This window comes from Lemur catta, chromosome 4 (genome assembly GCF_020740605.2).
Source record: "Lemur catta isolate mLemCat1 chromosome 4, mLemCat1.pri, whole genome shotgun sequence".
Taxonomy (NCBI): domain Eukaryota; kingdom Metazoa; phylum Chordata; class Mammalia; order Primates; family Lemuridae; genus Lemur; species Lemur catta.
In genome coordinates, this window is record NC_059131.1 from 79494471 (window position 1) to 79505867 (window position 11397).

The following is an 11397-nucleotide window of genomic DNA, read 5'->3' on the forward strand; positions in this document are numbered from 1 at the left end:
CTCATATGCAGTATTAACCTTCTTCTCTGGAGATATCATTGTAACTGACACTTTATTGGTTGGGAAATGCTTATGTTATTTTTTCACTTGCATCTGACTCCTTATTCTAACATACAACAACGAGATTATTCAAAGAATAAGGAAACTCATTCATTTATGGATATTGGACAGCAACTAGCTTTATTGTTGCAAATTAGGCATTTCTCTTTCTTTCTCCTATTGCAATCCCCATATAACATAATTCTGTATGTGGGGTTTGTACTTTAGAAACTTCATTAATTTCAATACACAGGACTTACCGGCTGGCATGACTATTTACCAAAACTGAAAAATGGCCCAACACAGAAAAATGGACCTTTTCCTATAAGACATGATTTAAGAGTTGCACTTGAATTGTTTTTCATTTTGGCCTAATATGTTTCATTTTATCTTTTCAAGTACAGGGACAGTTCACTCACTTCTAAAGGCATTTATTTAGCACTAATTAGGTCCAATGCGCTAGGCATTGGCCATGCTTCAGAGAAACAAAAACAGAATCAGACATCATCTTCCCCCCCAGGGGAGCTTACTCTCTATTGAAGGAGCAAGCCATGTAAACCAATCACTTGCTTATCAATTTCCCAGCAGTTACTCAATCTTTCCTGTGGTTATGCTAATGACACTCCCTGTTTCCTCCACCAAAGCATCCATCATTTGGCAAACTCATGGGATAATGAGTAGTTCTCTCTGCTTGGAGTGAGATTTCTTTGTACGCCTACTCCTCCACCTCCCCCATTTAGTTGCATTTTCCTTCCTCCTTGTCTCACAGCGCCTGGGAGGTCCCCTGTCTCAGCACCTACCTTACTGTGTTTGTCTGCTTATTGTCTTTCCCCAGCCTAGATGAAGAGTAATGTCAGGAGACAATTGTCCTTTTCATGTTTGCATCCTCAGTGCCGAGGGGCACACAGCTGGCGGATGGAAGGACTGAAGGGTTGATGCTGAGCTCGGTCTCCAGTGATGGTGGCAGCTGCCTGCCTGGAATCGGGGAAAATGGAGACAGATGCAGAGGCAGCAGCTTCGATTAAATCCCATAATCCTTATTTGTAAGCACAGCTCTAAAATAGATGGTAATTGTGCAAAATAGTTGTCTAGGGAGGCTGTCCATTTATTCCAGGAATTCTGTTGAGCTTCTACACAGTTTGGGACCACCTCTGGGAGAATTGGTTCTAAGTCTGTAGCACATTCTCTAGAAAGTTCTTGATACTGGTGAATCTTTTGTTTTTTGAGGTTTGATTTAAATTTTGGAAACAAATCAAAGACATTTCATTCAGTAATTGTTCCCTGCTGAATCCCTAATTCTTGGCACATAGTAGGTGTTCAAAAGTGTTTGTAGGATAAAAATATTCTTTTAGTTCCAAAACAAGCTTGGCTAAAAATAATTTTGCTGTTCTCATGTTACTCATATATTGGATTCAAAGGCTGTTCCACTGAAAAATCCCAAAAATGTCTGAGGAAAGATAATGACATTTGAATAAGACTAAAGCCACCTAAGATAATCATGTCAAAAAACACTCTGGATGTATAATAATTAAAAATATTAATCTTTGCATGCTATAGTTGCATGTGCAAATAGATGTTTAATATCTGTTTTTAAATAAGCTTGCGAATGCTGTGAACCAAAATAAAATCTTAAGCTCTCCTTGTCCCCTAGCTGACTGAATGGACCCCCTCTTGGCCAAGGGGGTACCCTCAAACTGAGTTACTGGCCATGAGAAGGGAGGTCAGACATGCCTCATCATGCCACCCTCCCTTCTTGGAGACATCCTTTGTAACTCATTAATAGTCCTAAGGCTATGCAAGACAAACCTGCAGGTCCTCAATTTACTTAATGAATCACTTAAGTCTGGGTATCTGGCCTGTGGCTTCTGCCTGTTTAACAGACTTCCTTATCTTAACCTAAAACATTCCAAGCCTTTAGTCAGAGCTTCATTTCTTTAACCAATTACAAATCAAAGAGTCTTTAAACCCAACTATAACCTGTAAGTGCCCCTCCCCCATACCACCCCCTACCCTCCCCTCTCCTTTCAGGCCAAACCAATGTCCTTCTTCCATGTATTGATTTACTACTTTAAGTGTAACAAAACCAGACTGTAATCCAACCACAGGAGTCCACTTGTTCAAGCCTTCTTCGGTATGGCTCTGGGCCATGGTCCTCAAACTTGCCTCAAAATAAACCTCTTTAAATTATTTTAGAGTTTGGCTTCTTTTCCATTGACAATAGACTTTACAGCAGAATTCTGAATGGGGGCACTGAGAATTTCTGAGTGTACAGTAGAGGCAGATGGCCTCTGATACATTTTCTGAAAATGATTTTGTTGTATGAGATTTAAAGAAATTTTTTTTTTATGGAAAAGGAAAGAGGAAGCAAAGACTCAGAGACTCTCAAAGACTCAGCTTGCTGGTGAAGATGCTTACGCGAACAGTAGCACAGACTTTTTCTCTACCTTCACTGAGGGGAAATATATAAGCATCTTTTTTTATGGGAAGGAAAGAACTAGCATAAAACTACACTTTTTGATGATGAAGATAATAATTTTTCAGGCTACATTATTACTGGTAAAGGATGCACAAACCAAAATATTCAGAGTCATCTTTTATTCCTATTTATTTTCCTTTTAAAACCTGTATCCAATCCATTAACAATGCTATTGGCACCTCTACTTTATGTCCTGAAAGTCCAATCTGTCAACATCTCCATGTGGTTTCATGACCAAAAGCTAGGAAAGCCCTGCTCTAGACTGAGTAATTTGTGGAATTTCCTCTTTTTAAACTTTATTGTATGACCTGTTGTCAGGTTTTTATTACGTCCTTAATAACCTTTATGCCTTCTCGTTATTTCTCCTCTTCAGATGTCTGCCATGGGTATCTCTACTTAGCCAATACCTAATCCATTTTCCTTCTTGTGTTTATTTTTTTTTCAAAAATTTTCCTCATATGAATATTGTTAGGCTGTTTTAAAAAGATATTCAGAGTTTATTAATTGATTTAAAGTCACATTCTCTTTCTCCATTTATTACAATGAGAAAAAAAAATTGGAATATTATGTTTTCCCCAAATGCACAGCAACAAAAAACTGAATAACTTTGAAACTCAGGCCCCTCAGTCTGCGAGAGCATCATTTGGTGCATTCTTTCAGATCTAATTACAGTTTTTTTCATCTCATTACATTCCCTTTGTTTGAAAAAACAACTTATTATTATTTTCTGTATTGAAATTACTTGATTATGGTTTCAGTAGAGCAGAATATTCGTTTCACTATTTTCTGGTGTGAGGTTGTCGCTTGCATTTAAGGGAGATTTTAAGTTTCTAAATTGCTTTTTTCCCCTGCTTCCTATGTAGTCATATGCCTACCTTTTTTGAAAAATGCACCACTTAAAAAATAGTTTATGGAACTCAACCTGGTGTATTTATTGATCTAAAATCAACATTGTCTCAGTTGGCTATCCTGGTGTTGTTAGTCCATCTCTGTGCCCTGGTTTATGGTTAGTTCCTGTCTGTGGGTGCAGTTCACTCGAGGACTACAAAGCAAGAGCTGCTTGTCAGGGCTGATGGGTGGGTGACAAGACACTTTCTGCATAATTCTGTCCTTTCCAGAGAAAAAGGATAGTTAACTAAGATCATGATTACAAATCAGCCACAATGTGAGGGTAACATCCATGTTTTAGAGAGTTATTTGTGTGTGTGTCTTTTGTCTCCTTCTATCTTAGATGCTCTTTATCTGGGAGGGCCAGACTTTATGCTTCAGCAAAGGCTAGGACACAGATGTGAATATCTGTGAATAGATTGAATAAAGACACGTATTAATGTAATTTTTAATGAAGCACAGATTTCAAGAAAGGAAAAAGCAAAGTGACACATGAGCAAATATCAGGGGAAGATTCTCGGAAGGAGCAAATGGCGAGTAAAGGAAGAGAAAGAATGGTGAAGGCGGAGAAAGAAAAAAAAAAGATTTGCCTTACTACACTTTTGAAAGGTCGACACATTTTATTTGAAATGGAAGAAAACTCCATTCTTTATTATGACAGTGTCATAAATTCCCAGAATGGCCATTTGGCAAAACACACAGCGGGGGCCTCACCTAGGCTGGGCCAGGTCTCTCCGTGGACCCTCTTCTCTGCCAGCGCAGGCACCACTCAGTGTGGACTCTACATGGACCCTCGGCCAGAGCCTTGAGAGTGTCTCAGTTCCTCTTTTTGGAGGTTCTGATCTCTCTGTCACTTGAATGTGCTACTCCTCACACCACTCCCAGGCCATCGCTGTCCATTTCCTCCAGGCCTGGTGGAGGCCCCACCTGGATTGTGCACTGCTGGCTCCTGCTTGGCTGTTCAGACTCAAATGAACAGCTGCAGTCTCGCTTCTGTTTGCTCCATGTCCCATCTCTACCAATTTGACCTCCGTGCCTCGATGCAACTACAAAATTCCTGGCTCAGCTTTGCTCGCCTCCAGTTTTGGTACATTTCATATTTCTTTCAGCATTCTGGCCTGTGTAAGGCGTCCACCTTTGGGCAGTCGGTTCCTTTATCTTCTAAACACATCTCTCCCTGCCAGTCCTCAACACAGGGTAGAACTGTAACAGAACTGAATGTGAAAGTCCAGCAGTGTTGCTTACCTATAGCCCTGCCTGCCCTGGGAGGAGCCACTTTTTCGGTGACAGTGGCATGAAGACCTGCTGGGGACCTTTACTGCCAGTGTGCGAGAGTAGCAAGGGCTGGAAAGAAGGGAATTTGGAGGAAGTGAGGCCTTAGGACTAGAGAGGGGAAGACAGGGGCTGGGATGCCACTAGGATGGAGGGAACCTGGGGACGGTGGGACTAATGCCACACTGCGTGGTGTCAACACTGCCTCCAACAGTGATGTCTGTTATGACAACATTTCATTTCTGTGAAATAACCCCTGTTCAGGACGCCTCTGAAAATATCAATTGCACTCTTAGAAATACTCTAAGTGAATGGATTGTTTGGGGAAAGTACTACCTACAAACTAGGCTCTTTTAAGAAAGTAAATATTCGGGAATTCACACAAACTGAGCAGGAGGATTAGGATTTTTGTTTGGCTTGGAATAGGCGGTTCAGAGTGGGAGAGTGGTCAAAACTAATTAAGTCTAGATTTCCAAGGAACGTGAGGCCTCAGCCGACAGCTGGACTACACACACATTACGTTCTGTCAAGAGCTCGAGAATCTCAGCTCTTTTAAGACCACCAGGAATTTTCAGTGAGAGGTAGAGTTTCAAGTGTAATTTCTATATGTTAAAATGGACACTAGGGTTTGGGTCTGAAGGAACATTGGGGTCCTTTGGCATGGTCTTAACCTATTATTGGCTATAAACTGAGTTGAATGGGTCATTTAAACAAGCAACAGAATAAAATAGTAACTGTTGTAAGCATCACACATAAGAGTAAACATTGCTCAAAGAAGGCTTTGTTTCTTTTATCTGTGTTTATGTGTGTGTCTATATATGTACACGTGTGGAAGTGCATATGTATATGAACACTTTTTTGGGGCAAAGTGCCAAATTTTAAAAATGAATATTTGGCTGAAGGAGATGATTACTTTAGTGGCACCATCAGAAAATACATTTCTGACATATATGATTAAATCTGAATTTTAAAATACATTATTCTCAGTTTGATTACAAACACTTTAGTAGTCATATTTCTAAAGCTGGGCATCATGGTGCATGAGCAATAACTGTTGAGTATCATTGGTGGCTAGACTGGTCCTGAATTCATTGCATTGCATGTTCGCAATACCAGAAAGAACAAACTTTAATTGAGGTTGGTGGGAGCAAGATATTTTGGGCTGCCACTAGTTTTTCTAGAAGTTCATTGTCTTTTGTCTTTTTGCATTCTTTATATTACATGATACCTGTATACGTCAACTAACTGATAGAATGCACCATGTCCAGGGCTCAGGGAAAAGTCACATCTAGATACATGAGCAGCTCTGGAGCACAAATTAATTATATCACAAAGTTGGCCCAACCTGAGGTCAGGGATCTGGGCTTTGTACCTCTGTGACAGTCACTCACAGGCTTCAGGCTGATCCTAGGATTGGGATTGAGTAGGGGGATGAGGGGCTGGTGAATGGTGGGGAGTGACTTCTTACTTGGCCAAGTGCAATTCTCCTAAGAAGAGTGATCAGGGGTGTCTGGGACCCCTTAACAGTCAGCACTTGCAGCGGGACAGGTGCACTGGCCATCCTTGATCCATCTTCACACACCTTGATCAAGAATCCCTCCGTCTTCCTGTTTAGTTGTCTCTGCACCAGCTCTACTGCTTCTTACTGCCAGGCACACACCACTCCTCTGAACTTAGTGCGAGAGCTGTCTAATGATGTACAGAATTATAGTGCCTGTTGATGAGGTGTTATATTTTAATTAATACACTCCATAAGCTCATTATCTTTTTTGGCAATCAAACCTCACCGGTGACTTTTATTATGAGCACAAATTTTGTTCCTGTGTGCTGTGGCAAAGCAATATTTGTTCCATCTTGCATTTTTAACATTATTTTTTGGATCCAAGAGAAGGTCATGTCATCTTTCCCTATTAAATTTTGACTTGTCATATTTTTCCTATCATTTTATCCTGAGAGCCTTGATTTAATCAACCAATGCATTAATATCCTGTTGAGCTTTTAAAAAGCCAGAAATACAATGATCTTATCTCTAAATTTTAATCCAAACCCATCAGCTCATCTATAGAAACTTCTTTCCAGATTGACATTAGTCACTTAAACACCTTAATCATTTTCATGGTTGCAAAGCCATTTGCAGTTCACCCAATGCTGTCATTCAGCTCATGTATCTCGATTTGCCCTTAAAACAGCATAAAAGACCACTTGACATTAACTGCTGAACTAGAAATATATAATGCCCACAGCATTTTTACAATCTAGCAGTTTAGAAATCCTGTTAAAATAAAATGGGGTTAGTATGATATGACTCGTTCTGTATCTTAGTGATGCTTTCCTTTCCTACATACACATAAAATATCCCAGACAAAAGTTAACATATTGTGTAGAAATTTAAACCTTTCCCCTGACGTTTTGATAACTTGAGTCTATGAAATAAACCAATAATAGATTAATAACAGAAAAAGGCATACAAAATATCACAGAAGTAATGTTTTATGACCTTAAAGCATCTAGCAGGGAGAGTATACATTCATTTGACCAGTAGACCCAGACAAAATGTCTAAAATTCTGAAGACATTTCCATTTTATTTTACCAACAATTTATTTATTTCAAAATATTAATGGGGTGCAAATGTTTTTGTTATGTAGATACCTTGTCTAACGCTTAAATCAGGGCTTTTAGTGTGCCCGTTACCAGAATAGTGTTCATTTTACCTGATAGGTAAGTTTTTATCCTTCACCCTCCTCCCTTTTTGGTTTCCAATGCCCTTTACATTTCTTAGAGATGGAAGATGTAGGTGTAAAGGATTTATTTGCAGGAGCGATAAATGAGGCCCAAGAGCAATGGCCTGGGCCCGAGTTTCTCTGGGCTCTCAGGGCAGTAGCATCACAGGTTATGGGAGAGTGAAGGGAGGGAAGCATGTTGAGCAAAGCCTGACTTGTCACGCAGATGAAAATATCTCAGGTAATCTTGCAGCTTCCCTCAGAAAGAATAGGTGTGGTTGAGTCAATCTTCCCTGAAATGGACAGGGTAGGGGTTCTCAGAAAGCCCAGTTGTTTATTTCACCAGTGTAGATTTTTCTGCAAATGCAAATCTCCTCCACAAAAAACAGCTTTGAATGCTATTCCTGCCTGCAGGCCTTCTGAGTAGCCATCTTGAAATATGTCAAAGAAGTATACTTTGGGGTAAAGTATTTTAGTTTTTCTTTAGCAGTCATGGTTTATGCCCACTTCCTACACCACCTTTGAAGATAGAGTCCTATCTATTGCAGCTCTTCTGTATCTCTCTCATTCTTCACCCTTTGCTGGAGATCACTGTTAGAGACTTGGTGATTTTAGTTACAATTTCCTCAGTGACTGATGTATAATTCATTTTTGGCATAAGATATCATTTCTTTCAGCAATACTTTGTACTGTTATACACTCACACACATACACACCATTCATTTCACTTATACTTCAATTCTAAGTGATTGCTTTATTCTCTTTGTAGAAGAGTAAGAAACAATTTTCCTTCTACCATTCTAAGTTCTTAGTTCTTACACCTGTGACTGATTAGCAAGAGAAAAACAAACAGAAATTTATTAACATGTATATCACATATATACATGGGAGACACCCAGGAAAATGAGAAAGTCTCAAGGAGGTGGCACAGTGCACCAGCTTATAAAGCATCTTCAAATAAAACAAAATAAGAAAGGTTAGAAGGAGGCCAGTTATGAGAAGGGGATAAGGAAAAGAGGTAAATAAGAGTAATGTTTGTTACGCAGATGAATTCAGTGCCTGCCATATTCATAAGAATGTCTTATAAGTTAGTCACCCTCCTCTTCCTGGTACAGAGAGGGAGACACAAATGGAGATTTGCTTTAGATGTAAATTTACCTTAGAAGAGGCTAACTTCTATTCTGTTTTCAGAGTTTCTCTTGGGTCTAAATAGTCATTTGAAAATAATCCTTATGACAAAGACACACATGTGGGGTTGGAAGACCATGCTCTGATTTACCAACATATTCAATCTCAAAGTCATTTTGAACATTGAAGCTAGAACGAAATAGCAAGGTCCAGTTCTCCCTCATCATCAATCAGCTTGCTTCTGTTAAATTAAGTTTGGTCTAAAGTTGTTTCCGTTCATATTTTAATTTGGCTTAAAGCCTTCTCCATACATACTGTACTGTAACCTGGTTTATGTGTAAACAGATTATAACCTGTAACAAGTAACAGTCTCAGCCAACCACAGGCAGCCAGCTGTTCAATGCAGTTTCAATAAGGCAAATGCCCAGATGTTTGAGTTTTCTGTGCTTTTTTTTTTTTTTTCTGTCCATAAATGTTATCTAACAATGTGGTAGCCCCAGAGTTGCTCTGAATCTATTCTGGTTTTGAAATTAAATTTGCTCAATTAAACTGTTAATTTTAATTTGTCTAAAGCTTTTCTTTTCACAAATGGTGCTAGAAGAGGGATTCAAAGTAACACTTTCAGTGATCTCAGGAGCACAGAGTGACCAAGGAGGGACCTGCCAGGCCCATTGTTTCCATTGCTCTCTCACAACTGCAGATCACTGGTAAGTTCTCAGATTCTGCAGTCCCACAGATTTGTGTTTTGAGCTGAATTTGAGTACATTTTTGATCTGGACTGGGTTTGGAAGTCATGACAAAAGCTAGACTGGGTTTAGCATTATATTGCATTCAATAATTGACTGGGTTGGATCCAGTTAGAAGCCTTCGATGTCTAACTGGGTCAGACAGAAACTGGCAAGAAGTGACAATTACTGCAGGGGGTGCAAACTTTGGCTTTTGGAAATTCACGGGGTTCATTTTCTATTCCTTTTGTTTTTTTCTCTTGTGCACTTAGGTAGGGAAAAATTATTGGCTGAGCTGATCAAATAATTTGTGATATGAGAGCCAAAGCCAAAATTTAACTTAAAAATAGGATCCTTATTTTCTGAAGAACTGAGTATTCGACTTTTTGGCTATGTGTACCTTTATGTGCACCTTTATCTGCATAAGTATTAGGCCCCAGAAGCAGCAAATACTTATAAAAATTGTGAAATCTTATTAAATATTTTGTCCAATTTAAATGAACAATGCTGTACCCAGGGATGCCTATTTGATGTGCAGAAGCTTCTAAAAGGATTTCAATATTTTTTATTTCGTCTTTTAAAAGACTCTTTACAAAAGGCAAATAAAAAGCTCACACAACTAATTGATAAGAAAATTGAGTCCACTAACCTTTTGGCTTAGTTACCATCCTGCTCCAAAGGTTAAAAGAAAGCTGGATGAAGTGTTTATGAGATAGGCCTTCAGGTAAAGTAGGCTTGATTCTTTCTCAGAGTAATCCATGCAGAGTACAGGCATAGAGAATGTTTTTTTTGCTCTATTTGTTAATGGGCTCTGCCCTGGGCTCAGTGGTCCAGTTAGAAAATGAAGACAAAATTGGAAGCTACCTATCTAACTAAATTGATCTTATAAAATCCTGTGATGAACCACCATGATTTTATGTTACCTTGTCATCCATTTTAAATCTTCCTTTGTGTTTCCTCTAACTAACACATCCAGACTCCTTTTAGAAAAAGCTTACATTATTTTTCTGTGCATTGATATGTAAATTTGCTTTCTTGTTTTCTCTAAAACTCCATAAGGGCATTGGCCATGTGAGTCAGATAAACTTTAACTTGTTTCATATATAGGGACACAGGTTAATTCAACTGACCTTTTAAAAGTGTGAGTTTTATCTGTCTCATGGCTAAAATTTTAAAATCAGAGCTATAAAATCTTTATTGATGTTTGTGTTTTTACACATGCATATGTATATGTCTGTGTTTATATATTGTCTACATGGTACTGAATTGACTCATAAATAAATGAGCACTCTTAATTAAGTAAGTAACTACCCCAAATGCTTTTCAAATTTATGTGACTTTAATAATCTTCAGTAAAGAAAACTAATTTTAAAATTGTTGGTAAGTGCTTGTTTCAGCAGCACTTATACTAAAATTAGAATAACACAGAGAAAATTATCATGACCCCTCTGCAAAGATGACATGTAAATTTGTGAAACATTCCATATTTTAATTAAATTAAAAGGCTTCTGCACAGCAAAGGAAATAGGCAACAGAGCAAATAGACATCCTATAGAATGGGACAAAATATTCACAAACTATAACTATACATCTGACAAAGGGCTAATATCTGGAATCTACAAAAAACTCAGACAAATCAGCAAGAGAAAAACAACTCCATCAAAAAGTGGGCAAAATAAATAAACAGAAGTTTTTTCAAAAGAAGATAAATAGTCAAAATTGTGGAAAAATGCTCAACATCACTAATCATCAGGGAAATGCAAATTAAAACCACAGCGAGATATCACCTTATCCCTATCATAGTGGCCATTACCCAGAAGTAAAAAAACTATAGATATGGACATGGATGCAGAGAGAAAACTTATACACTGTTGGTGGGACTGCAAATCTATGGAAAACAGTATGGAGACTCCTCAAAGAGATAAATGTAGACTTACCATTCAGCCTAGCAATCCCACTACTGGGTATCTATGCAAAGGAAAAGAAGTCATTTTATCAAAAAGACTCCTGTACTCGAATTTTTGTTGCAGCACAATTCATGATTGCAAAGATGTAGAATCAGCCTAAGTGCTCATCAATTCATGAGTGCATTTAAAAAATGTGATATATTTATATACCATGGAGTACTACTCGGCCATAAAAAGAAAT

The 11397-nt window shown here is 38.4% G+C and overlaps 1 non-coding gene across 1 annotated transcript; it reads left to right on the forward strand.

The window, feature by feature from the left end:
• Positions 1-10633: 10633 nt before the first annotated feature.
• On the forward strand, positions 10634-10740 carry LOC123637580. Its single transcript, XR_006734946.1, has one exon. It is a non-coding gene; the product is annotated as a U6 spliceosomal RNA (small nuclear RNA).
• Positions 10741-11397: the final 657 nt, after the last annotated feature.